The 27,540-nt window shown below is 41.2% G+C and overlaps 1 long non-coding RNA gene across 1 annotated transcript; it reads left to right on the forward strand.

Annotated features, from left to right (window-relative positions):
- The first annotated feature begins 11,210 nt into the window (after nucleotides 1–11,210).
- Nucleotides 11,211–26,682, forward strand: LOC109143811. Its single transcript, XR_002044183.3, has 4 exons — nucleotides 11,211–11,348; nucleotides 15,945–16,028; nucleotides 24,378–25,952; nucleotides 26,278–26,682. It is a non-coding gene; the product is annotated as an uncharacterized LOC109143811 (long non-coding RNA).
- The last annotated feature ends 858 nt before the right edge of the window (nucleotides 26,683–27,540 follow it).

Here is a 27,540-nt window from a genome sequence, read left to right on the forward strand (position 1 = left end):
CCGCGCCGCGCCGCCGCCGCCCGCATTTAAGGGCGCCGCCGCCGCCGCCCGCCCCGCGCTGCGCTGACGTGCGGGGCCGCTGCCCCCCGGGCTCGGCCTCGGCCGCCCGCCCGCCCGCTCACACGCACGGTCCACACGCACACGGACACACACACGCTCTCTCTCACAGAACCTCTCCCACTCACAGTCCCCACACACACACACACACACACACACACACCACACTGTACTGCCTCACAGACACAGTCCCCTCACACACATGCACACAGAGCACCCCTCACACACGTGGTCCCCTCACACACAGGCGCACGCTGACAGAGGCTGTGGAACTGTGAGAAGTGCACAGCCCTGGGGCACGCATGTAGAGCATGGGCACCTCAGAGAGATGCAAGTCCATGTCACCCTCAGGCAGACACATGAGTCTGAGGTGAGCCTGTGGTACAGACAGACAGACGGACAGGCACCGGGCTGCGAGGCACTCTCATGCAGGGGTCTGAAGCTGTGTCACTCTGTCAGGGGGCTGCAAGTGAGAGTCACAGCACACGGGTCCAAAGCATGTGGCTGTCACAGCAGTCTGAGGCCTGTGAGGCCATGTCACGTGGATGGACGGACACATGTCATACTGAGGTGCATGACTGTCACTGTGATACTCACAAGCACTGTCACTGTTACCAAGGTGTGAGGGTCTTCGGCACAGGAGCTGTGTCCCTGTGAGACACACACATGCATACAGAGTCCTGAGGCACATGACCCTGTGTCACTGACAGACAGACAGACACTGGCCTAAGGAACACAGGCTGCTGTCGCTGCAAGACAGATGTTGTCCTGAGACATTTGGGACTGTTGCTGTCAGACATCCAGGGAATTGCACACTCAGAGATGCCTGGCATGTGCACGGGTACACTCAGTGTACCCTGTGATACGTAACAATCGGAGGCAAAGGGACAGGCACGCGCGCTGCTCCAGCACACAGGGATCATGAGACACAAACATCCACCCGCAGGCCTGAGAAACACAGGCAGGCGCACTCTGACTGACACACACGTTAGCCTAAAATACATATGACTGTTGTTACTGAACTGGCACTTACCCTGTTGACAGACGCATACATAGTCTGTTCCATGGCCTGAGACGCTCGAGACTATTTTGGCAAGGCACGCATGCACACCCACACATACACTCACACACTGACCTGAAAAAAAAAACCACAGGGCCATCCTTTTGAGACAGATAAATAAGCGAGGCATGTGGAGCTGTGTCACAAGGACACATTTAAGCACCCACTTCTCTTTTGTGACAGGCAATCAGACCATGCTTGTCACCTATAACCCCTTCCTCATGCACAAGGCACAGGCTAGGCTTGGCTTTTTCTGCAGCACGTGCCCTGTCGCTCCAGGCATGTTGGCACTGTGTCCTTTAAAAAAGTGACTTGAAATGTATACGGTTAACAGACTGGTCTGAGGCACATGCACTAGTGTTAGTGTGAGGTGCATAAACGCACGTATGTACCAGCGCGCACACACACACACCATACACAGAGGCAAAACAGCAGAACGTACCAGGCTGCAGCTTCAGGCAAGGGGAACTGCACCAGCTGCTGCTTCTGTGCTCCTCCTGGCAATTGCGTGCGTGTGATCCCTACCAAGAGAGCAAGGGACAGAAATTCAGCATTTTCCAGTGACGCGTTCCCTCTCTTACACTCCGACTCAGATGAGATGCTGTGATATTTATGAGATCACACAAGCACATGGTTTGTACAGTGGTGAAAATGCAGAAGGTTAGTTCCACAACCTATTACTCCGGCAGAAGGATGAAAAGAAACTGTTGGAATACTCTAATGAACTCCTGACAAATAAAAATATCCAGTGTGTACAGCCCACTTCAAACATGCATATGTGTGCCTTGTATGTGTGCATGTAAAGTTCTACCCATGCCTATACCCATACATGGATGCGTTTTTGTATGTGCATGTATAAGACATAATCCAGACTCCAGCACCTTGTAGGGATTAATGATGGCAAAAGGAGAAGACATTTGCTTTACTTAAATGTTAGCATTTGCAGCACTTCTTCTGGGAAAAAGAGAAGATTTAACACTCTCTATGCTCCAGCTGAGTATTTAGCAGGGATCAGTGGAGGTGATAAATACGGAAGAGAAGACAGGAAGGGAGCTCCTGGTGTTTGAGCTCAGTTTCCCTGGCTTCTGCAGTCAGTGAAATCATACAACACCTCGGTCTTCCTACTGAATAAGTTCCAGAGCTGTTCTAGTTAGAAACCTCAGCTAATTTCCAGCCTTCTGGCCGATTTATATCCATATGTTCTGTGCTGATGTTTCCATTTAGTTTAAATACTTCTTCCTTTCCTTTCCCTGTGTGTTTATTTATAGACAGAATTACATCTAGTCTCCAGCTTTGTCTTGTTCAGCAGAAAAGGACAAGATTTTTTGCTCTTCTCTCAAGGCAGACTCTCAAATTGCTGGTCATTCTCACCTGCCTGCCCTGCACCTGTTCTGATTTTGGCTAATGTTTCTTGAATATGGACAGAGACAATTGTGCACTGTGGTCCATGTCAAGTTCCCTGTTACCTTCTACGAGGAAATTAATGTCTTCTCTTTTCAGATGGAAATATCTCACCTAAGACATTCCTGGACTTGCCAAGTTTAACATGCGTGATGAGAGTCAGCTCCTTTCCTGCACTTCACTGCAGTGCTGGTATCTCACACACCGAAATAGTGCTGCCTCTTTCTGCCATTGGCACTTCACATGCACAGTTCAGCTACTTGGCGTTTGCTGTATATATTCACAGCCAGACGCCACGTGTGATCTAATGTGGCCTGAGAGACAAGACTCCAGCTTGGGTTCTGGAATTTTGTGTTATGGAATTTTAACATTTATTTTTATTTTGGCCATTATTTCAGTGGGAAGGATGTGTGGTGGCTTGACCTTGGCTGGAGCCAGTTGCCCACTGAGCTGCTCTATTGCTCCCCTTCTCAGCAGAATAGGGGCAGAGAAAATAAGATGAAAAAAAACCCTCATGGGTCAAGATAAAGGCAGTTTTCTAAAATGAAAGCAAAGGTCGTGTGCACACAAGCAAAGGAAAAAGCCAAAAGATGTAATTCTCTACTTCCCATCAGCAAACGGTGTTTGACCACTTCCTGGGAAGCAGAGCTTCAGCACATGTAGTGGTTGCTCTGGAAGACAGATGTCATAAATAATAAATGCCCCCCTTCCTTCTTTCTCTAAGCTTTACCTGAGTAGACCCTTTGATCAGTTTGGGTCAGCTGTCCTGGTAATGTCCCCTTCTGCAGCCTGCTTGTGTAGGGGGGAAAGTTGGAGAGACAACCTTGATGCTGTGTGAGCACTGCTCAGCAGTAGCCAAAACACTGGTATGTTATCATTGCCCTTCCAGCTACCAATGCAAAGCACAGCACTAGGAGGGCTGCTATGGGGAAAATTAATTCCATCTCAGCCAGACTGAATACAGGAATTAGTTACTGTGAAATCTTTTAAGACATTTGATTCCTGTGGTCTAATAATACGCAGCAAATGGTCTGGCCACAACTCCTTCAGCATAGGCTTCACTCTTTGGGCTTTAGTCCTGGTACCAGCCAGTCTAAAGCTGCCCAATATCAGACCACTCAAGCTTGAACTTGTTCCATCTCACATGGGAACACCCAGCACTGGCCATTTGCTCTTCCCAGCCACACAGTGACAGCTTGTGGACCTCATCTGAAAAACTTCTGCACTGGTCTGTCATCTCCTTAAACACATCAGCCGGTCTGGTCCTGCTGAGCAACAGAAATTATAGTTAACAACTTGTCTTTGGCTGCCTTTTGTAATTGTTCTCAGCCCATACTCTGCACTACATTGAGTGTCTTAATGAAGTCCATGTCTACTGCATTTGGTCTATCTTGATAGTTGTGAAAGGGAGCCAGTGCCAGAGTGATCTGGTTTTGCTTTTGTTTTTCCCTTTTGTACTTTAGTTTCATTCTCCTCCAGGCTTTATTTTCTTTCAAATTTTCCTCTAAAGCTTCCCTTACCATTCTGGCACTTTTCAGATTGTTTTTGCAGCTTAATAACAAAATAATTTTCTCCATAAAATAATAAAAACTGTGCCATCTCTTTGTGGAATAAATATTTGTCAGGCATTGCGTTTATGGCTGTTTTTACAATTTGAAAACAGAAGCCCCAAGGACAGCAAAATATAGCAGTAGCATCACTTAGTTCCCTCACTGATTCTCCTCTAATTTCCTCAAAACTGTTGACTTGTGAGTCAGCTGCACACAGACAGAATGCAAAAACATCCTTTGCTTCAAAAAATACATATTCCTGGTGCTGTTCCTCTGCAGAAGAAGCTGTTTACAGCTACATTTTGAAGTCAGAGAGGATGTCGGAGTTCTATTCATTACTATTTTTATGGCATTTAATATTGCCATTCTTGCATATTTGTTTTTTTCTCTTTATAGTACTTTACACCTATTAGTATAGGGACTCAAATATTTTTCCAGAATAATGTTTTTGTGTTCTTGCATTTGGTTGGGCTTTGGTTATGCTCTTGTGTTTTTAAAAGCAAATCATCCTGACATAACCACGTGTAAATTGCCCTGCTTAAGGACAGGCTCCAGTCTTTTTGACAGATGACAGACTTTTCTGCTATTTGGTTTTTGTGGCTCTCAGCCACTAAGAATACATTTATAACTTTCATATATCTTCAAAAAAAGGTGCATCCACTGTCATTCTGAGATGGCCATAAACTCCAGTTTTATGTTCTTTCTAGTGCCACCAATGTCAAACCTTCTATTTCTGTAAACTGTTTTACATTAAAAAAGTACTGGACACTTTGAAAGCAAACTAATCAACCAGGGGAACACTTCTCATTATAAAAATTCAAACCATTTAACTCAGCATAGAAATAATATGAAGCAAGTTAATTACCTGAAGTGAGATACCATGTGACACACTTCTAACACCAAGTTAAAATGAAACTTAAGTCCAGTGAAATCAACAGATTTAAATACAATTTGATGTGTTAGATAGGAAAAAAATCAGATTTCCAAGGTAGATTTGGCTCAGTTAAAAGCAAATATTTGACTTTTAGATTGAGTAAGACATTAACAGTGAGGTCATGCAGAGTGCCATGAGACTTGTAAGGGCCGCAGGAAGGCAGCAGCTCTGTCTCCTGTGAGTCACCTGGTGCTGGGTACTGATAAAGGCAATGAGCTGTTAGCTCAGTAATCACAATTGGTGTCTCAGAGTAGCTCCCGGTTCCTCAGAGCTCTTCCATTAAAACCAATTCATCTGGCAACACTTGACCTTTGCAATTTCACAGAAAAAAAATCAAGCATTTGCCTTCTCGGATAAAAAAATGCAGTGCTTTTTACTTTTGGGTGACTAATAAGAGCAAAATACGTGCACATGATTAAAGCAGTGCACTTTAGATTTACTTAGAATAAGTTAACCCAAGCGATACTGTTTCTTTTCAGAACTGCGTTTTTACCAAACACTTGTTTGTTCACATCCCTAATAAAAATAGTAAAATGGTGCAAAAGCACATGAGGATCTATACTTGGAGAGTAATAAAGAACTAGTTATTTGGATAAAGAGCACATCAAGTTAGAAAGGCAGTGTTTGTGGTTCCATTTTATTTTCTGTTTCCATGAAAGGCTTGAAGCATGCAAGAAAGTGCATTTATTGAATGTGCAGGTGGATGAAGCTGAAAGCAACAAGTAGAGACCAGGATGCCTCTCTGAATAGGAGTCAAAATGTTAACATGGTTGCAGAAGAAGTCAAATATATTGCTGAGATGGAAGAGCAACCTGTAAAATGTGGACAAGTGTCCTTCCACTGTCCTGAGCCCTGCCCAGATGGAGATCCAGAACTGTGCACTGAGGAAGATGAGATCCAGTTGAAGAAAATCAGGAAGAGATCCACAAGTGCATGAACACAGGTGTGGAAAATCCTGGGATGAAAATACTGGGAAAGCACCAGGCTGAAAAACTGAAAGGGTGTTAGTCTAGGAAAAAGGAGACCAAAGGTGACGTGATAACAGTCTGCAAATATGTAAAGCTTGCTGCAAATTACAAGGGAGTGGTAACATGTTTTCTTTGTGGTGTGTAGGATGAAATGAAAAGTGTTTGCATGTTTTATTAGATTAACAAACTAATCTGATAAGCATGGGCAAGTGTATAAAGCTTTAGTAAGCTTGAAATAGAAGCTGTGAATAAGACCATCTTTGTTCCAACACTGCTCATAAGGGTCACATTTGAGCACAGCAGCAGCTTGTCCAGACTTCAGGATTCCTGTGTTCTTGGGCATTTTTGGGAAGAGTTTAGGCAGAAATTATTCAACATGAATTGCTTCAAGTTAGACCAACTTTACTAACTGTGTACATCCCTCTGCTGTAGGTATTTTCTGAAGACTTTGGCCCAAACTCTCAAAAGTACATATCTACCTGTTTAGATGCCCAGGTGAACTAGTTAAGCAACATTTAAGAAGTTGTTCAGCTGCCATCTAATTCTGTAATCACTTACATGTCTGTGAGTGGGCTCCGAATTCAGTTTGTATCAGCTATGAGCTCTCGCATCAGGTAGCTTTCCTACCAAACCCCTCCCTCATGAACAGTGAATGCATAAATCAGAGCAAATATCCCACAAAATTGTATTTGGGCTGTCACTGCAGATTGCCTGAGGTTTTAAGGGTCTCATGTGGGATATGACAGACATTGCTGCTGCTTCAGATCCTTTTTCACTGCCTAGAGATGTGAACATTATTTAGTGTCTGGCATCCTAGATTGAGTCCTCTAATAACTGAATCATAGAATGGTTTGGGTTGGAAGGGCCCTTAGAGATCACCTCATTCCAACCCCTCTGCCATGGGCAGGGACACCTTCCGCTAGACCAGGTTGCTCAAAGCCCCATCCTGCCTGGCCTTGAACACTCCCACGGATGGGACACCCACAACTTCTTTCTCTCTGCCTGACAAATAATCAACCTGATACTAGAACTATAGGCTTCTTCACATTATTTCAGCTATTTGAGTAAATAATGTACACAGAAATAAGATTGCATAAAGCTGTGGAAAGATTTAAAGACACATTTTAATGAAATGAGCTCAACTTGAATCATCTTTCCAGCCAATAAGGAGGTGGAGATTTTGCAGGGGGATGTATATTTAAAAAAGAGAATAAAGGAACATTGCAATGTGGTTATGCTCATTTATGCTCATGAGATAATGGCCTGAAGTCTGCCAGGCTGTCAGTAAAAGAACTGTGGCAAACTCATTGAACTCTGGGGCATAGGGTCAAGATTTTTTTTTTTTTTTAAGAATTTTTGCAGTTTTCTAGAGTTCATGGGGAATTAATTTAACTGCTTAGCAGTTTAATATTGCCAGATGCAATTAAGAGGCTTTTTTTCTCATTTATTCACCATCTTTTTAGGCAACTAAGATCCAGATAATCTGTCCTGTCATTTGCACTTAAATAAAATAAAAATACCATTATGGTATTCACTATCAGCACAGGAAAAACACTTGCTCAGGATCTCATTTGCTAGTATGTGATTTAAAGCTGCAACTAATAAGCCTCACAAATTCAGGTGCTTTTGTTTAGCTCTGTTTACTAAAACGAAGATATACAAAAGTGAAATATATCCTGGATTACAAAAACATACTAGAGTACAATGCAGCTGTAAGTAAACTCTACACTGAAAGTTGTACTTATCCTTAATACACAGTTTTCAAACCATTATTACATACTTTAAAAAAGCAAACTCAAGCAATACAACAGTGACCCAGTAAGCTTTTAGCAGCAGAATATTAGCTGATTTCCCCAGCTCTTGAAGACTAGGATGCTTTTACTATTGCAAGAGCAATTTATGTTGGTGAAATTTTATCATATATCAGCTTGTAACTTACAGCCAAACAAGTCCTGTGTAAGTACAGACAAGAATTTTGCCACACAAAAGCTCTTGTATTTGACCCTGGATATATCAATATATGGAACTGGATAGGAGTCTGCTTTTGCAGTCGCTTTCTCTGTGTAATGATAGTAGTTGTGCTCTGGAACTTCTGTATTGTTCATCAAAACTTACCTGCTCTTTATCTCTAAATAGCATTTCATTTTCTGCTGCCATTACAGTATTGTAGTGACATACCTAAACTCTCACCAGATACTAAAATTCATGTTTCCATACTTTGTTTTTAAGTGTTCTTGTTCTGTTGCTTACTCTGATCATTAGCTATGTCCCCAAATTTCCATTAGAAGCAGCTGATTTTTCCATTTGGTTAGCTAAAGAGACTTCTAGATGTTATTTCTCTTGTAATAACATATATACAATATATGTTATTTTTCTTGAAGTAGCATATAAAATATAGTCCTTGCAATTATCTGATAGAATTCTCCAGAAGAATTTAAATGCCCAGTAGTGGAAGTTGCTGCAACACAGGCTGAAGAAAATAAAGCAAGTGAGTTGCTTAATCCACTATCAAGCATGGAGGAAAAAAAGTCCTAATGTACCTACATATATAAACATGTCCAGAGGAGTTAAAAAACCCCCCAACCCTAGAATGTCTGAGTCCCTGGAATCAGCATGAGTCTGGCACCAAATTATTTTGGAAATCTTATCTTAAATCTTATTCACAGAGAAGCTGTTTTTAATATATGGAATCAAGTAAGATATTGCTCAGTTGTCTAAATAATACCCTCCATTTGAATTTTGGTAAGAGCTTTAGATTCAGCTTGGTTCCTAGCAACTCAAAACCTCCCTTGTAATCTGTTAATACATCAGCAATGGGTGCTTCTGACTTCACCTCTCCTATTTGAATTCCAGAGAGTGAGATTATTTGCCGGCCCTAAGAGACGTTGCTGCTGTGTCTGTCCCTGGCAGATCTGTCAGCAGCAGAGAAATGATCCTCAGACAACTGGACAAACCAGATATTCACACTGACGGAGCATGTGACTGGATTTAAGGTCAGAGATTCAGACTGCAGGATTGGGACCTTTAAAGATCCCTGCACAGGATTTCCTCGTGTGCTGTGTATCACTGGCATCAAGGGAGATACCTGCAAAGCTAAAGGTTCACTTCATTCTTTGTGGAAGCAGGCCTTGACAGTCCCGTAAGCACAGGCTGATCGGGGTTCATCAGATTTACTGTCTTTTCACTCCCTTCTTCAGAAAAGAATTACTTAACTTGCTGATTATATGATTAGAAAATCCCCCCCAAACCATTTTACATAGAATGAAGAATGTTGAGATGAGCTTCAACATTCTGCCATGCCAGATCCGATACCCTCAGTTATTTTGTCACCATATCCTCATCAAGATTAAAATAGATTTTAAAAGTTCCTGATTGTCACCACTGCTAGGCACAGTTCTCTAAAATCAGTACTGAAAAATAATTCAGACCCTAAATGCTCTTTCATGTTCAAGTTTATACTCCCCAAGAACTAAATCCACCTTCTCACAAAGGAACCAAAATAATGACAGTTCCACCTAAATTATCTCTTGGAAATACAGAAGGTTCTTCTGGTTTGGTGCTCCTTTTCTTTACAGGATTGAAGCACACCTTTAATTCTTACAGCTGATAAATGTTGCTACCTAATTTTATTTTACCATATACTAGGTTACTTTTTTGTATTTATAGCAAAAAGTTTTTTTGTTTTAATCTGCAGCTTTACATTAAGTGAGTTACGACTGTAAAGTATGTGAAAGATATTTGTGGAAGAATTTGACAAGACAACATCGAAAACTTTGTTTTTGTCAGTTTTCAATGGATTTTATGTATTTTAAAAATGTGTTTCTAAAGGTAACTGTGAAAGAGGAGATAAAAGGAGTTCATCTAGTTAGACACCAGATACAGGAAAAAGCAGAGTCTTCCAAGGGTTGAGCATCTAGTGTAAAATTTACATGATCTCTGCTCAGGTTTACTAATGGCTTCTTTGCAATGGTTCTCTGAAGAACCAAGAATTGTAACCAAATGTTATTGGCAGAAATCTTCAATAAAAGTGGATGCCAAGTATTTGCCAAAATAAAAAATTAAAATATACACTTGCCAATATTAGCACTAGACATGCTTCACACCCAGGGAGGCCCAGCACAGCAAGTGCTTTTCTGCATCAATCAGCTGTGCTTCAGCACAGCACAGACACTTCTTTAAGCATAGACAAAACTGCTTTAAGGAATCAGATCTCTGATCAGAAAAAAGCAAATGTTGTGGTAACAATAGCACTGGACACAACTTGCCTACTATGCTGCATGAAGTTCAAGTGTGTACAGCTTTCCATAACCCTTAAAGTTTCCCAACAACTACTCAGAATAATAGCAGGATATCCTCCACCTCTGAGCAAAGTGGGAGAAATTTGCTCATTGGGAGTGGTATTTTTTTCTAACATCGCTATCATGATTTCTTCCAAGCATTCAACTTGCACTTGAAAATTGGTAATTGGTGTCTTACTACATGATGCATGGCTAAGTCACTCTCATTATATCAGATCAGGCAGAATTAACAGATAAATTCCTTCTAATTAACAAAATATTGGCTAAACCCCCAGAATTAATTGTGAAATGTACTACACTCTCCATACTCTCCCTTTAGCCTCTTTGCATCTTCTCCTTTAAACTGTTTCTTCCTTTTCTCAGATTTTGCAGCTTGCTCCTTCCTTTCTTGATTTTCCTGCATTCAGACAGAATGACAAATAAAAAAGTAAGTAAGAGTTACTGAAGGAAAAGCTTGTTAGGAAACTCTCAGCTTGCGATGAATAGGTATTCTGGACATGCCCTATGCACACTTAAAACTCTCATCTGCTGGGGTTTGAGGGTAAATAGCAGAACAGAGCTTCCTGGTCAATCCCTTTGGCCTTCTCCATGTGATGATGTTACCAGCAAACTATTTCATCAGCTTTAACTGCAACTTTCAACTATGGACTGAAATGCATTCTTCTTAATTAGTCCCTTTGTCCAGAAAACAGAGCATTAGTTTAACTTAATTAGCATTCTAGAGATTTATCCCATAGCAACCTTGTTTGTATTCAGGGATTTCTACCAGAATTTTCAGGAACTGTTCAGCTGTGTTAAACAGCAATTCAGTTTCTCTTCAGGCTCTCATTAAATTTGCCAGTAGTATTTCTGCACTACTGTTCAGGGCCAGAATCCAGGCTGGATGTTTGTTGGTACCACTCACACAACTGCCAGAATGGCATAAATCCCGTTGGGATTTATGCAGATAGGCAGGATTCTGGTTTCCACAGAGCTGCTGGTACCAAAATAATATGATTAATGGAGGAAGAAAAAGGAATGGAATGATTACTGCTAGCAAAAGAAGACCATTACCCAGTGGAAGAGTATTTCTGGCTTTTGGTAAGTAGCACAACAGTGGGAGAAGATAGTTCTGAACAACTGAGATAACTGTAGTGGAACATTTTCTTAAATGTTCATGCAGTTCTTGTTCCAGACCTGCATTCATCACCAGAACATTGCCATCCAACCTGGAAGCTTTTGATTGCAACCAGTGAATAGCTAATATACAAGTTGCAGGTAGATCAGTACTTAATACGCTGCTGTATCATATGACAAAACCTAGTAACATCCAGGAAGGCATTGATGCTTCGGTGCAGATAGGATTCTTGATGAGACATGTGTTTTCCTTTGCAGAGAGTTTGAAGCAGAAAATACAATTTCCCAGTATAGTGATAAATCTGTTTGATTGCTATGGATCATCTGGGACTATTTCCATAAGATGAGCTGAAGAAGTCCCAGGAAACGTGCACAAGTTTATAGAAACCAGCCTTTATAGAAAGTAAAAGTCTAGGATCTTTTGATTCAAAGAATTTTTAAACAAATAAAGAAAACTTGTGAACATTAACAGAGTTAGTCTGTTTTAAATCTGGGAGCATTAGAGGCTCAAGGTTTTGGGGACTTCCACTGGAGGCCTTGAGAAGGAAAAAAAATTCAGTGTATTCTTGACAGAGAAAGAAAAGAATCTATTTGCCCTGAATAGAGGGTGCTTCTGAAAGAATGGGGTACAGGTGGTGAAGTCTTATGGAGGGGCTGGAAGCCTTCCATCAGTATATGCCTCCTATGTGTTTGCCTGATAAATTCCTGCTGTGTCTTAGCATAATATCTTTGAGATATTACGGCTGTTGAGAGACTTGCAGATCTGTGGGCCCTGGAAGAATGTCTCTACATAATAGGCCATAAGAAATAAAGGAGGTGAATTCAGGGATGTGTTGTTCTGCTAGCTGAACAGCACGCACAGAAGTGAGAACAAGCTAAAACACATTAGGAATATATTTATCAATTGAGCAAGCCTGAAACAAATTTTTCATCAGAAAAATTGTAAAAAAGTCCCAAACAACATAACAATTCAATGTAAACACACTTAACAAAGTTTCTTCGACACAAGAAAGCCCAAAAACGTCCAGTGGTAGTAGGGCAGAGGAATGAATACTCACAATTCCTTCTCCACCTTCCTGGATTACTGAAGGCAGGTACAGGGAGGAGATTCCGTGAAAGAGAGTGCCACTTTAGATTTGCACTTTGTGGGATGTTAGATACTTGCTTGAATTTTGAATTAAAAGATGCTCCAGGACAACTGTTTATCCCCATGCTATCTGAAGCACATCCTGTTCCAACACCATATGCACCCTACTGAGGAGCAGCTGCTCCAGCTTGGTTGTCCTAGGGGAGTACACAGAGGAACTATCCCTGTGCAGAGCTGTCTGTATAACTTCTGTCATCAACGGAATACTTCCTAGAGCAGTTTTTGTTGAACATTTTTTTCTCTTTTTCCTGAGATTAGACCATCTCTTTGCTGGGAGCTCCCTTCTCTGAACAGCTGCAAATGCTAAGGGAAATCAAATGCTTCCCACAATCCCCTATAATCACACAGTGATTCTTTCCCCCACAATTTTACCACTGAGTTCTCAGCAAAACTCCAATTCTGATTTTTTGTCTTTGAGCTGAGAAACTATTTTCTCCCTGTCTCTTTCCTCCTGCCATCTGCTTCTTTTATTTTTTGAGAACTGGTAAAACAGTCACCAGCCCTGGGTGACAAACCAGCTTCCTTGCCTCCTTTCACTGTGTCAGTTTTGGAGATCATTTGGGTGTTTGGAAAGGCCTTGTTGGTTTGTTTTTTTTCCTCCAGGTAGATGGAGAGAAAGATGGCAGAGTCTTATTAAAGTAATTCCATTTGTGTAACTCAGTTTTTGTTACCTGAAGGATAAGAGATCAAAAAGAACCCTCAGGGAAAGGAGAAAGATTTTGTTTAAAGAAAGTAACAAACCTCAAATCTCTGTAGATAAGCTTAGGAGACATAAAGGATCACTATTTATTGAAACTATTTCCTTTCTTATTTGATGTGGGAATGAAAAGATAGTACTAACGATTTTGACAGTGCGGAGAGACCTGCTTTACACAGAAGACTCATCTCAAAATAAAGTTACACCTTAGCATTAAAGCCTAAAATAAATGGCACTGGGAAGAGATGATGCCTGTGGCTGATTCTAGTGTAAAAATCAAAATCACAGAACAAAAAGATGCTTTAAAAATTAAAACCTTCAGCTTTCCAGCATGTTGCTGTTTCAAGCACAGATAGTATCTTTACTGCAGTGATAGGGAGAAAGCAAGGCAAGAGGAAGAAGTGATTAATTCTAGGTCTGCAGTGAAGGAGAGAGGTGCAGACAATGTGGCTAATAGCTGTGGTACCTTTGAGGTGAGGTGCTGCTGAGAAGTGGAACTGAAAATGAGATGAAAGGGAGTTTACATTTCAGGATGTAAGAAGAAGCTTCCTTCTAGCTGCCCTGACCTGGCTGTGAGCAAGAAGCACCCACAAATGTAGACTGAATCTCCTGCATCTATACTAGGGCACTACATAACCTTTATTAGGACTGTTTCTTGAAGGAACTACAGTTTCTGGAATTACCCTTTACAGTACATTTCCAGTATACCTCTCTACATTTGGTGAGCCATTATGTTCTTGACTCTCCCAATTCTTTCCTTTGTGCCTGGAACTTTAGGAACTTTAAGGATCAAGCATATTGCCAAAACATCTGTGGTTTATAGGATTCATTTTCCAGACTGACTGTGGCAGTATCACATAATTTCAGAGCCTGGGTAGCTGCACTGCTTGGAAAATTTCAGCCCAGTGCCTCACTGGAGAAGCAGGTAGTGGGAACAGTAGAGGATATATTTTTCATCTTTCATTTCCCGTCACTTCCTCATAAACTTCGTATGAATCTACGATCTGCCCTAAAGCACTCCTCCAGTCTCTCTTGGCAGCTGAGCTGTCTGTATTCTTGCAGTTTTTCTTGTAATGCAGATGGTTCTCTCTAGAGAAGGTTTATTCAGTCTGGGGCTCTCCTGGAGTCAACACAGGAACGGGTGATTCTTGCTGTTAAAATATGTATGAATGTGAAGCCACTATCACCTGGCATTAAGGAAACCCTAAAGGAAGTACGTTAGTCCAGGTGTGAAGTGTGTGATAAGGGATGTGAAATGGAGGTTTACTAGAGGTTTACTAGTTGGAAGGTGCTCTACACAACTTTAATGGTGAAGTTCCTGTTCTCTTAACTCCTTATTCAAGGAGCAAAGTCCTATAAGTAAATATAATCCCTTGTGAGATTCAGAGGAATTTTTTGGAACATGAAGCACACTGTTTAGAACTAACTAGTACAATGAAATACTGACCCATAAACACATCTTCCAATTAGGCTTTGCCTATTGGAAAATTTACCTTTTGTCCATCAGCAAAGTCTATAAAGCATGTCAGGTTGCTCATTCTTTCACAAGGCACAAAGCTCCTATTGCACTGAGGCCTGGTTAATAATTTTCAGTGGGAAAATGACTTGAACAGTTCTCCACAGCAAAAAAACTCCAAACTCCCCCACCCCACAAAAAACCCAACCAACCAAACCAAAACCCACAAACAAACAAAAAAGCCCCACATTTCATATTTGCGCACATGCTCATTTTATGCTGCAGTTTGCAAGCACATAAATTTACTTTCATTTACTTCTGCAGCCAGGGTTAGGTAGCCCAGCTTAGAGTAGAAGAAAATAGAAATTATTGCTTGATTTAAAAAAAAAGTTCTCAACCTATTTCTAAAGAGTCACAAATGCAAACCACCTGTAAGGCCTTGAGGAAGATCTCTCTGAAGGTTTTCATTGTGCTGAATACATCTTCCAAAGACAATTTTTTTCGGTCCTCACAAAGATAATCAGCAAGTTCTTCCTTCTTCTTTTCAATGGTGGCAAATTCCTTCTGCAGGTCTTTTGAAGCATTGAGGCTGCCCTAAAATACATTTTGTGACACAATTTATGCATATTAAAAAGTAGCATATTCTGAGCTGCCCAGAAGACTTGATCCAGTTAACAGAGAAGAGTCAGTTTTTAAAAAACTGACAACTAAGATTGGTTCACAATGTGAATCATCTGCATTTTTCCTCATTTCATCATACAATCACATGAAAATGTGGCACAACCTGGATGACTGATCAAGGGAGATGCAGCACCAGGATTTCAACCTTACAGCTTTAGTTAAGTGACCTATTTTGAGAATATGAAAAGCTAGGATGTTAGGAAATATATGTAGGGGGAGAAAAGCATATTGCATATCTACTCACTTTTTTCCCCACAAAGCACAGTGAGACACAACATGTTTCTGTGCTGCACTGTATGCATTTATAGTTGTGCCTACGTTTCATTTTTCACATTAGAGAAATGGAGGAAAATCTGGGATACTCCTTCCATCAGGGCACAGTGGGAGTGTGGTAATGATCCGTTTTCCATAGGGCTTTGTGTCCAGCTGCAACCTCAATCACAGGGCCTTTAAGAAGAGAGTGTTTAGGAAGAAAGATGGGAAACATGTCACACTCACATTACCTACTTGTACAGATTTTCCATGCAGTATTTTTGAATCATCTGTTGACAAAAATAAACGTTTCTCTATTTCCAACAGTTTCTTCAAATTGGCACCTGCCTCAGCCTGCATGACGTCAATGTGGATTCTGAAAGGTCCACAAAAGCGACAGTACATTGAAGGGTAAGTCTTTTGTTTTCATTAACTTAAAAGATTATTATAAATGTTACCATCTCTTCAAATGAGCGTGGAATTAATCATCCAGCCCAGACCCTGCTCTTGCAGGTAGTTCTCTTGTATATAAATTCTTTTTCATGTGCTCAAACCTTCATCTAAGAAAGGCTAAAGGCTCTGTTCTTTTGCTCTCACTACCTCCCTGGATAGACTGTGGAGGAACCTCACTGTCCTAGTATTCAAAAAACTCCAAAAAATTTCCAGCCTATTTTTATTCATAGGCAACCACAAGCTCATCTCCCCTGTGCCAATACTGTCCTTATTTAGCTGGTTCTTTTCCCTCCTTGCCTTTTCTCCCTAATCTATTTATAGTCCAAAATTGTATCTCCTCTCTGAGTTAGTTTAGCTTGTGTAGAGATCCAAACACAACCACTGCCAAACCAACATCTTCTGTAGTTCTGAGCTACTCTCTTGGCCAGACAAAATTTACTGAATCAGCAAAACCTGGCTCAGCATTTCACAGTGCATCCAGATGTGAGCAGCATTAGGAGAGTCCCTTGTAGGATTTGCACTGTGTGCAGTTCTCCACAGGTTGATTGGTAAATCAGTTTTGTAAGTTTGATAGTTTGACTAAACTAGAGGGCACTTACTTTATAAGTGTGCATTTATATCATTGGCCAGCAAGATCTAGTTTCTGTTAAGAAAGGTATTTCTAATATGACACAATCCAAAAGGAAATTCATGGTTCAAAACAACATTCAATTTAGCTTCTGCAAAGATAATTCACAAAAGCCATAGCATTTTTCTGGTTAATTACAGAATTAAAATACTAAAAAAAAAAATTATTTAGCAGCTACATAATAAATGGCTACATCTACAGATTTAAAAGTTACTCCTTTGAGTTACAAGGAAATCTAAGTCACTACAAGGTTCCTGTGAATCCTCTGAATTCCTAACAGGATTAAAAATGTTAATCCTGGTGCTACAAATGTGGGTTCTGATTAATTTAATTGAACATATCTCCATGTGATTCCTTTGAGCTAAACAGAAAGAACTGGCAATAGAGTCATGAGGCTTTCAGGCCCATGGGAGAAAGTCAGAAGTCTCCAGAAACAGGTTTTTTCTTTCTACACACATATATTAGAAATGTGCTGATACTCAACTCAGGGAGTCCTGAGGTCCCCCAGTTGTCAGTAAATCACCCCACTCATTCCCTCCTTACATGAGCTCTGTACCTCCTGATGGACTTTCACCTAAAAATCACAGAATATGCTGAATTGGAAGGGACCCACAAGGATCATTGAGTCCAACTCCTGGCCCTTCACAGGACCATCCCCAAGAGTCACACTGTGTGCCCCAAAAATATTGTCCAAACGCTTCTTGGACTGACTGAGAAACTTCAGGGAAGATATATTTCTATTGCAATGTAGGGAAGAGGAATCTGGTCCTTGAAAATAAGGGAAATTCACTGTCTACACAGTTTTATTCTAAGGTAGTACTGGATCCACAGAAAGAAAAATCACACTGACCCCCACCTAAAAGTCTTAATCAGGTTGAATTATAAATCTCAACACTGTTTGGTGTTGAAGGGAGCCACTCTCTCCCACAGCAGAGAAATCTTGTGACCTTACTACACCACCATAAAATGACTCAGCTCTCTGTTGGCTTTAAAGAGGTTTGCAATTCATACATAACAAAAACCAAACAATAATGTCCTACCCTGCTGCCTTGGAAACAAAGTCAAGATCTCTGGGAAGCTGCAGCAGATCTGTGTGGTTTTTTTCAACCTCCTAAAATTGAAGGGAAAAAATGGTTATCTTACACAGGCAGTCAAAGAGTATGAAAGTTTCTCAGCTGGACAACATCAGGACTGAAAAATTAACACTTCCGTTTCGTTCTTACAAGCATAGGGATAAATTTAGTCTCGTTCATTCTTTTTCTCATGTTGGCATCCACAGGGAGTTAAAATGAAAGGAAAAGACTCATTTTAAGTGCTCAGGCTGGCATCCCATGGGCTGCCACAGTGCGCAGGCTGACCTGAGATTTTGTCTTCATACCACAAAAATAAATTTCATTTGACAGATGCATTTGGGATATGTGTCAACACAAGAGAGCAGTTGGAGAAGAAGAGAAAGAAAACAGCAAGCAGACTTGTCAAGTGAATTTGAGGAAGGAAACCTAGTGTTACCTCTCTAAATATTACTGTATATGGATTTGATCCTATCTGCACAGAGAGCCGTGGAAAAGTTTTCATGGTATTTCTGGCACAGAGGCTCACCCTCCAGGTACCTATAGTGGGGTATTACTGAGGTAAAAGCCCCTTAGCTTCTGGGGAATTAATATTTGAGAAAAATGCACACGGGATTAATTTCTCAGTTTTGTTGTACCTCCAAAATATGGTGAAGCAGAGTAATGTGGCTTTGGTTTGCTTTTGTTTCTGTTAGTTTAAGCAAGGCACTAATTTTAAAACCTCCAGCATCTCCAGTGTGATGCCCCTAGAAGATACAGAAAAAAAAGTTCCTTCCATCAGTTTTCAAGTCTTGCTTTGTATTTTCTGTTATCTTTAGAATACAACAAGTAAAGAAATAATTTTACTTACATAGTTCAGAAAGTTTCCAACTTTAAGAATCAATTGGCAGAAAACTGGCAGTCGGTGACTGGTAAGAATTGCTAAAGAATAAGAAGACAGGCATTTTCAATAAATTAAATTATCTGAAATAGGATTTTCCTTAGGTTTGACAGTGATGGTAACAAAATTTTCATCCAATATTATGTCAAACCATTGTTATGGATTTGGAAAAATACCAGTAAAGAAATAAATCAGCTGAATGGAAGTGGAATGAGTAAGTTTCTATTATGATCTCTTCTTTATAAGTAGATGGAAAACTAGTTTTTCCATTAAGTTTGGAATATAGATGTGTCAACCCTGCAGCTGCCTTACGAGGAAGAACCACATACAAGAAAGCATACAAACTTGTGGAAATCCATAGCCCTCATTCCCAGCATATATTATTCTAGTTAAGCAAAGGGCTTTGTGCCTCATTATCATTGTTAGTGAGAACAATAATCAAAAGATACACATTTTAACAGGGGAATCTGGGGTAAGAAGTTTTTAGCAGAACTAGGACAGAAACACTGACCCTTACAATAGGGTAACAGGGATGTCAGGGTGGGACTGTAGAGAGCTGTTGATTACACTGCAGTAAAAAGTGACCATAGCACTGACATCAGACATCCAGGTATAGCTGTTTTATGTGCAAACATCAAAATCTGCAGTTTAAGTGTGTTTAACAGGAGATCAATGGCTCTCTAAAGCCATTGAATTGAAGTTGGAATGCAAGACCACCTTCAAGAAAGAGCCAACTTAAAATTAAAACCAGGGCTAATTTTGTGTGGAGGGGTCTCCTGAAATATTGGTGAGCATCATCTGGGATGCCCTTTTCTGGCAGCCAAATCAGATTCTGGTATGCCACAGAGTCCTGCTCCATCACAGAACTAAGCTGGACTGCATCAGTGCACATTACAGGAAAAACTGGAACTGATTCATTGTTATGGGCAAAAATCTCCACTGCACACAAAAATGTAACCTATATTCATGCAGGATCTGGCACTGCCATCTCCGCCTCAGGAGAGACCTTACCACTCCCTACAACTCCCTGAAAGGTTGGAGCCAGGGGGAGTTCGGCCTCTTCTCCCAGTGACAGGATGAGAGGACATAGCCTCAAGCTGCAGCAGGGTAGGTTCAGGTTGGACACCAGGAGGAATTTCTTCACAGAAGGAGTTGTTGAGCATTGAAATGAACTACCCAGGGAGGCGGAATCACCATTCCTGGAGGTGCTTGAGATACAACTTGGCACTTAGTGCTAAGGTCTAGTTGATAAGGTGTTGATGGGTCAAAGGTTGGACCCAGTGATCTTAGAGATCTTTGCCAACCTAAATGATTCTGTGAACCTTGGAAGTGTTCAAGGGCAGGTTGTGTAGGGCCTGATCAACTTGGCCTTGTGAAAGGTGTTCCTGCCCATGGCAGGGAGGTTGGAACTGGATAATCCTTTCCCAATCCAAACCATTTTATGATAAAGGAAATTTCCTTCTTTCTCTGCAGAACTGCTACTTCAGAGCAGAACAGTATGAACTGCAATTCTTCTGAATGTATTCTAGGAGCAGGAATTTGCAGAATCATTTTGATGTTTGCTACACATTCAGCAATTAAAAGGTTAATTTTGATTAGCATAGGCTACCACTGATGCTAATCAAGTAGAAGAAAGTGGCTGAGCCTGGGCACTGGTGCAGCACAGATGTACTTACTTTCACAGGCTGTCCTTATGGCTTGTGCTTTTGGCCACAGACACTCCAGCAGAATTTTTGTTTCCTCACAAATCAGCATACATTCAATCCGCAACTGGTAGCTAAAAAGAGATCAGTGGAAAAAAACCACAGCAAACACCACAAAAAGCAAACCCCACAGGCCTGATTAATGGAGTTGTGTTCAGCAAGAGCATCATCCATTTTAGGCAAAGCGCAGTACCAACATTCTTATGTTCTCTTTAATGCTCTGACATGAGAACTGGATTATAAATAAATCAAACACAGATATTTCCAAAGATGTCCTAGAAACAATTATCTCCTCTTTCAGAAAGCAATGCTGGACTGACATCTGGCAGGGACCACCTTGCATAATGAGGCCATAATTTTTTACAGTTCCTGGGCAACACTAGCCAGGATTTTAGTTCTTCTTTTTAACTTCACAAACAGAAATTTGAAATATTTTGGCAGTGATGTCTTTTAATGACATGCCTCATCATGAATTAATGTTGTGGAAGGAAAACATTTTCTAAAGTACTTTTAAATCTCGCTAGAAGTTTGAGAAAATGAAAAGCCATATTTTCACCACCACATTTTCAAAAAAGTGTGTCTGGTTGTGGCATGGCAATTGATCAGATTTATGGAGGGCTATTGCTATTAATTATAACGTATCACCATGTTTTTGTGAACAGCAGAAAGATTTCTCTGTGTGCACCTCATTTGACTTGGTAAAAACTGGGGAGGTGGTGAAAGCACAGGCACTGCTGTGATTCACTCATGGATTTGTGGGCTCTCCAGTGGGTGAACTGGAATCTGTAAGCCCGGGGGGGGCGTGAATGAGCAGCCTGGTGACAGGATTCAGTCTGCAGCTTCACGCCATACAGGAATAGCTGTTCAGCAGGCAAGGGTTTTTTCATATCAAGATTATTTTAACTGTAGTTTGCCAAAGGTGCCTGAAAGTTTCTTTGGCCTTTGGGAAGGAAAAAAAAATCTCAAACAAGCTCTACAAATAGCAGTCAGATGATCTACCCTGAAGACTGAATGTCAGGAACATCCCCTCTAGCACAAGAAACAGAGGCCTTAATTTTTATGGACAAATCTTGTAAGAACCACACTCACGGAAAGAGACAAGGAAAATTTTGCTTACCTGGGAACTTCCAAAAGATGGAGATAAAACTGATCTGCATTTGCTAGCTGTGATTTTTCTTCTTTGCAAGATTTCAGGCTTTTTATCTAACAGGGAATAAAAGAGCAAAATAACCACACAAATATTTTATTTAACAGGGAAAATAACCACACAAAAATTTCTGCTGCCAGTTGCTTCTTACAGGCATGAAACTTTTCTGAACTTGCTGTGCACACAGGCAATGGGAGTGAAGCATATGAACAAAAAATTCTGCATATGAACTGGTTTGCAAGGGCAAACATGTAGGTTTTGTTTTGACTGGAAGGTCTTTTGCCTTTGTACAGCATCTTCTAGGATGAATTCCTGATCTATAGGCAGGGATTCAGCAAGCTATAATGCACAGACACCCAAAAACCCCTTTAAAAGATGGGTCCTTTCCCCTCCTCCTCTTTGAAACCTGCTCTGAAAGGCTCTCTATTCACCTAAGTCCACAAATCCTAACATGCCTCATCCACCTAATTAAAATAACAGGATAGAGAGCAGCACTTGTCTACACCTGTGTCGAGACTCCCAACATGCTCTTGGCTCAACCCCTGTGTGAAGAGCCCAGACTGTTGCTGGAGTGGACTTCCCACCACTCTGCCTTGGAATGTCATTGACCTAGATGCTACAGAAGGATGTGGATCCAGTCATAGCTGCTTGCTTTGGCAGTGCAAATTTTTCAGCCTGAACACACAATGCTCTGAACTCCACCAGAATGACACATTAATAGATACCTCCTGGTCTTCAGGCAGCAGTTTAAGTAGCTGTTTCAGCATCTCAGCATCCAGCTCCGATCTATCCCCTTTCTGAATCATGGCTGCAATGTCTTCATTGGAGCTGCAGGAAGGAGAGAAACGCTGTGGAGCACTGAGGGAGTAACATGGCAAATGGAAAAGACCCCAGGCTTTCTGCTGGCACTGTAGGAGCAACTGAAGTAATTCATAGTACACTTGCCTCCCATTACATTTTGGATCTTAGTCCTCAGAAGTACAGTGGAGATATGAAAATGCAAAGGTTTTTCTTTTAAGCCTAAACCAATATTCCTTATAATTTAGGTGTGCTTTCTGGCGCCTGTTCATATTTACACAAGAAACCCCGAAGCTCTGTCCAGTGTCACTGAGAAGATGTTTACATTTGAATTCCTCCACCATTTGCAGAAAAGACAAGATAAAACCAATGGCTCTGTCTTGGGGTGACTTTATGATGATGTATCCCATATTGTTGCCTGCCTTCTCTCAGAGGATATATTTCCAAATTTGCCCAAACCAGCAGAGCTCCCAGAAGGTTTTAACAAAAGTCCTTGTCTGAAATGCTGGCAGGCAACATGTGTTTGAAATTATTCCAGCTTGCTGTGATTTGGGCTCTGGAGAGCTGGGCTCTGTTGGACACCAGTGCTAACAGAGGCAGCGCCCGGCTCCAGAGCAGCCTCATCCCTCACGAGTGCAGGGGGCTCAGCTCTTTGATCCCATGTTCAGCAGCTGCTCTCAGGAGAGCTCAACCACTGCCCAGGGAATCAGGCAGGGAGTGGAAATAGCATTTTCCCCACTGAGAAGCAGTTTGTCATGGAAAAAGAATAATAATAATTAAAAAAATCCCCCTGACTGATTCTGATTTATTCTTAATGAAAAGGGACTTCTTGGCTGAGTTTCTGCTTGAAACCCTTTTAATATGGGCCATGACACAAAGAGCAGAGAGAGAGCAGAACATTCATCATCATCCTGCCATAGTTGCAGGGAATCTAAGAGTAAAGATATTTTCCCAAAAACTAGTAAAAATTCCTTTTCCTTCCCCACCCCTCCATGAGGGCTGTGACTTGGTAAATTTCCATTTGTTTAATTATTCAAACTGTTTCCTATTTATAGAAAAACTGCAAATAACTATATATGATTTTGGATCTGAACCCCTGGAGATGCCTCTTTAAAAACAATGAAGTGATTTGAAACTTCCACTCAACAGTCTTCCCTAATGGTTTCAGTCAGAACTTGATATTTATGTCAATATTATTAAAAAAAAAAAAGAAGAAGTTTCCACATAATTTTACTGTTATTGATGAATACTGTCTGTTTAGGAATTTGTAGTCCATTCTAGATTTAATACCAGTTTAAAAAATGATATTGATTGTCTGGAAAAAGACAGTCATCTCACTATTAAAAAAAAAAAGACAAAAAAAGTTGACTTCTTGTTAAAGAAAGATAGTACTTGCAAAATATTTCTGCTAAATTAATTTCATTTAATATCTGAATAAACACATACACACGTCAAATCAGTAATTCAGCTGTTACTTTCCAAATCTTACCACTTAAATTGCTTCAGAAATATACTCAGAAGGAGACTTTTCTTTGGGCCTATGAATGTGATCTGTTAAAAGGAAAAAAAAAAAAAAATCAGTCAGCTAGAAATACATTTACCTTGGTTTCAACAGATTTTCTAGAGCCTTTGTTTGCTTATTGGGTGAGAGTCATGGGGATTTTTTGGTAATAACATCATCAATAACCTTCATTGATCAAACCCCAAGAAACTGACAACAATACAGGGTATTAGATCTGTTTGAGAAAGAGGCAAAGGCATAGAGAAGGAAATTGATTTGTTTATCGCAATTTATAAGAATTAATATTGAAATTCCCTTGTCCTCCCTGTCTCAGATGAAGACCTGTCCCTCAGAAGAGTTACTTCAACTTGTTTCATTCTAAACCTCTCCTGTGTTTTTTTTTAAGGCAACCTCAAGCTGTGGATATCAAAGTATTTCAAACTTTCTTATTATAAATAATTGACAACAATAAAGAATGAATAGGATTTTCACTCCCAAGAATTTTGCCGTTCTTTACAAAAAGTGAGCAGTCCAAGTACCTCTTTTGTTTTCTTTATTTTTGGCCCCGTTTTCTCCTTAGGTGGTGGTGGTGGGACAGAGAAAAGAAGCTCCAAGCTTGCGTAGTCAGGTTCTACAAGCTCCTTGCTGCTGCTTGGCATCACAGCCCATATGGAGCGGCTTTCTGGAAGAGAATAACAGCACAAGGTGGACCACAGAGGTTGAGGAGCACTTTCAAGGCAGTGTGATTTGTGAAAGGGAAAACACTTTCAAGGATGAATGAAATATGGTGCTCATTAGCCCTGGACAAATGTGAATTATTTAAGAGTGACAGCTCCCACAGAGAGCATCCCAAAGCTTTGAAGCCTAATTAAACCTGGAAGACTACTGCCACATTCAGTTCACTGAGCTGAAGGCAACAGATGAACTTAATGGGCTGCTCCAAATTGTTTTTGCTATTGTTGACCAGCTACACATTGGAGAATCGTGGTACCCACACTGGGGATGCTGCATCCAATTAGGTAAACATCTCTTTTTGCAAGAGTTAAGGCCTCCCAAGCCTAGCATTATCACCAGAATCACCATGAGCCATCCAAATAACAAACAGAACTTCAAAAACATGAACTTGTATAGCACAGGATCTCACCTCCTTTTACTTTAGGAGAGATTGCAATGGTGACACTGAGTGCATTGGGGATGGATCTTAACTTGTATCTCTGAACAAGAAAGCAGTCCATGGCTCAGGTTTTTTATATCTGTGTTTATATATTTTATCATAGCAGCAAGTTCTTGCCCCCTATGTCTCCTTGTCTTGAAGATAAGCAAGCAAGAACAACTGAGATCTGTGTTGTGTGAACTGAATATTAAGAACTGCAGCAAAAATGGAAATGTGTTCCCAGCCTCTGTACTGGAAGTTAAACAGGACTGGCAAGCCCCTTTGGCACACGGTAACCACAGACTCTTAGTGGGTTTGTGTGTGTGTGTGAAGCACCACACAAATCATGTGGCTGTGGTCAGTATGAAATGAAGTTGGGGGCTGCCATGAGGGTACATGTTCCCCAGCCCTACTGACAAGAGTTTTCAGCCTCAGATCTTGGCTGATGTGTCTTCTGGCTGTGTGAGAAAATAAAAAGCAAATAAAAAGCTTCAGCTGAGGCTTCACTCACTGGTGGTGTGCCAGGAGTTCATTAAGAAGAACCGCAGAACATGACCATTCAAAGGATCTTTCCACTCAACACACTCAGAGTGCTTTGCAAACCTTAATCAGTTCAGACTTAAAACACCCCTTTAACAAGGAACAAATAGAGATTGACAGGCTAAGAGAAGGTAACTTTAGCAGCCACAGAGCCTCAGTTCAGAGCTTCTCCCAAACTACTATTTCCTCCACTAATTGGCAAAGGACAGGCTTTCCATATTTATTTGTGATGATGACTGAGAGCAAGCAATGGGACCACCTGTGTGATGTGACTTAGGAGTGAAGGCTTAGTCCCCCAACATCAGTGTTTTCCTTTGGCTGCAAAGTGCATGAACCCATCTGCCCAGTGTTACAAACAAGCACGTACGTCTCACCACGTCAGAGGGGAGCTTCTGCCAGTGAAACAGCTTCATCCTCAGAGTCGGTGTCTTCTTAGCGTGGGGCTGCTCCCCACATCCACAGGTAACATGACTGCACCTAGGATGGCTGCATGGCTGGGGAGATGGGAGCGATGGGGCATTTATGCCAGGCACAGAAACAGGGGGAAGAGGCACCTTACACCCAGGAGGTAGGGGTGGAGGGGCTGGCAGCTGTGGCAGCAGAGCTGGCATGACAGACTGTCCTTGGGAGGAAGAAAAAACATCTTTCTGGGAAGGTGATGTGTTCCCTGGACATGGCTCTGACTTCCCAGAAAGGCCAGTTGTTGGAGAAAGGCTCAGGTCTGCACTGGGGTTCTCCTCTTCCCAGTCCATATTAACTTGGATGCATTTGTTCACCTTTGGAACAGATCTTCTAGACACTGTTTTGTGATGATTTGAGCAGTGCATGCTTGATAGCAGACTCTGCATGGCTTGCCCCGGTCCCATTTTCCTGCTCTACAAGACAAGAAGGAGGTGCATGGATTAGCAAAGCTCCTCACAACTGCTCTCTACTGGTAACTCCTACAGAGACACAGAAATAACAGTGACCTTCCTCTTAAGGTAAGCAACAGAAATATTTCTAACTGCTTTACAAGTGACAGTTTGTGGTGGTTTCAGCTGTGCAAGTCAGGAGAAGGAAGTCCTGCTGGACATAAGGCTCCTTTTTGACTTCTCTTGATCCTTCTACATTCTTGTTGCAATATACAAAAAAAGAAAGCAAATGCTATCAGCATAGTAAATCCCTACCTGGTTGTTTTTTCCCCCTTGTTGATCACCCATTTTGTGCAGGGAATGAAGGGGTAAAGGGATGCCTCCTACAGAAGTTGCTGCAGTTGCTCTATAGATGGGGCATCTCAAACAGCAGGGACACAGTCACTTAATCCTGAAAGACCATGTTGCACCAACTTACCTTGAGTGCAGACAGGTGCAGGAGGGATTTAAAGAGAAACACTCAAAATAGCCTAATAAAGTAAACAAGCTACAGCTGAGGAGGAGGATTCAGGGTGAGCTGCTTGGGTATTTGTGACTACACATGGAAATGACTAGTAAGCATTTAAATGAGTAAGATGGTCTTTCTTATTTTGCCCTTAAAACAAATTTTAATTTAGGGAAAATCTTTATGTTTGTCTTGAGACTATACAGTTTCTCCCAGAGCCTCTTGCAAAAGGCTGTGCACAAGTCCCCTCTTCCATGTATGCCCAGTTTTAAACATGGAGACAGTCCTGCCAAAGTTAGTAGACCATTTGCTGACTCAGGGCTTGGCTTTGTTTTCTTGACTGAGGAGACCTTTCTTTTGCAAACAGTTGCATTTCTTGTGGATGAGCAGTGTCGTGGGACACTTAATCTCAGTAGCTGGAGCTGTTGTGTGATTTCTGTCTTTACAATCTCTCCAGCAATGGCCATCAAAAATGGCAGGAACAGCACGTGCTAGAAGGGGAGCAGTGAGCAGACTATCAATGCTCCAGAAATGACATAGTAGGTGCAGCATTTTTAGGCACTATATGTAGGCAGAAACAAAGCCCCCTGCCATTCCAGCCTTTAATAAAACACACAATAATAGCATCAGCAGTTTGAATACAGTTAACTATTTGGGGACTTGCGTTTGCAGTGCAGGATGAGAGTTTTTTGGT

This window comes from Corvus cornix, chromosome 5 (genome assembly GCF_000738735.6).
Source record: "Corvus cornix cornix isolate S_Up_H32 chromosome 5, ASM73873v5, whole genome shotgun sequence".
NCBI lineage: Eukaryota > Metazoa > Chordata > Aves > Passeriformes > Corvidae > Corvus > Corvus cornix.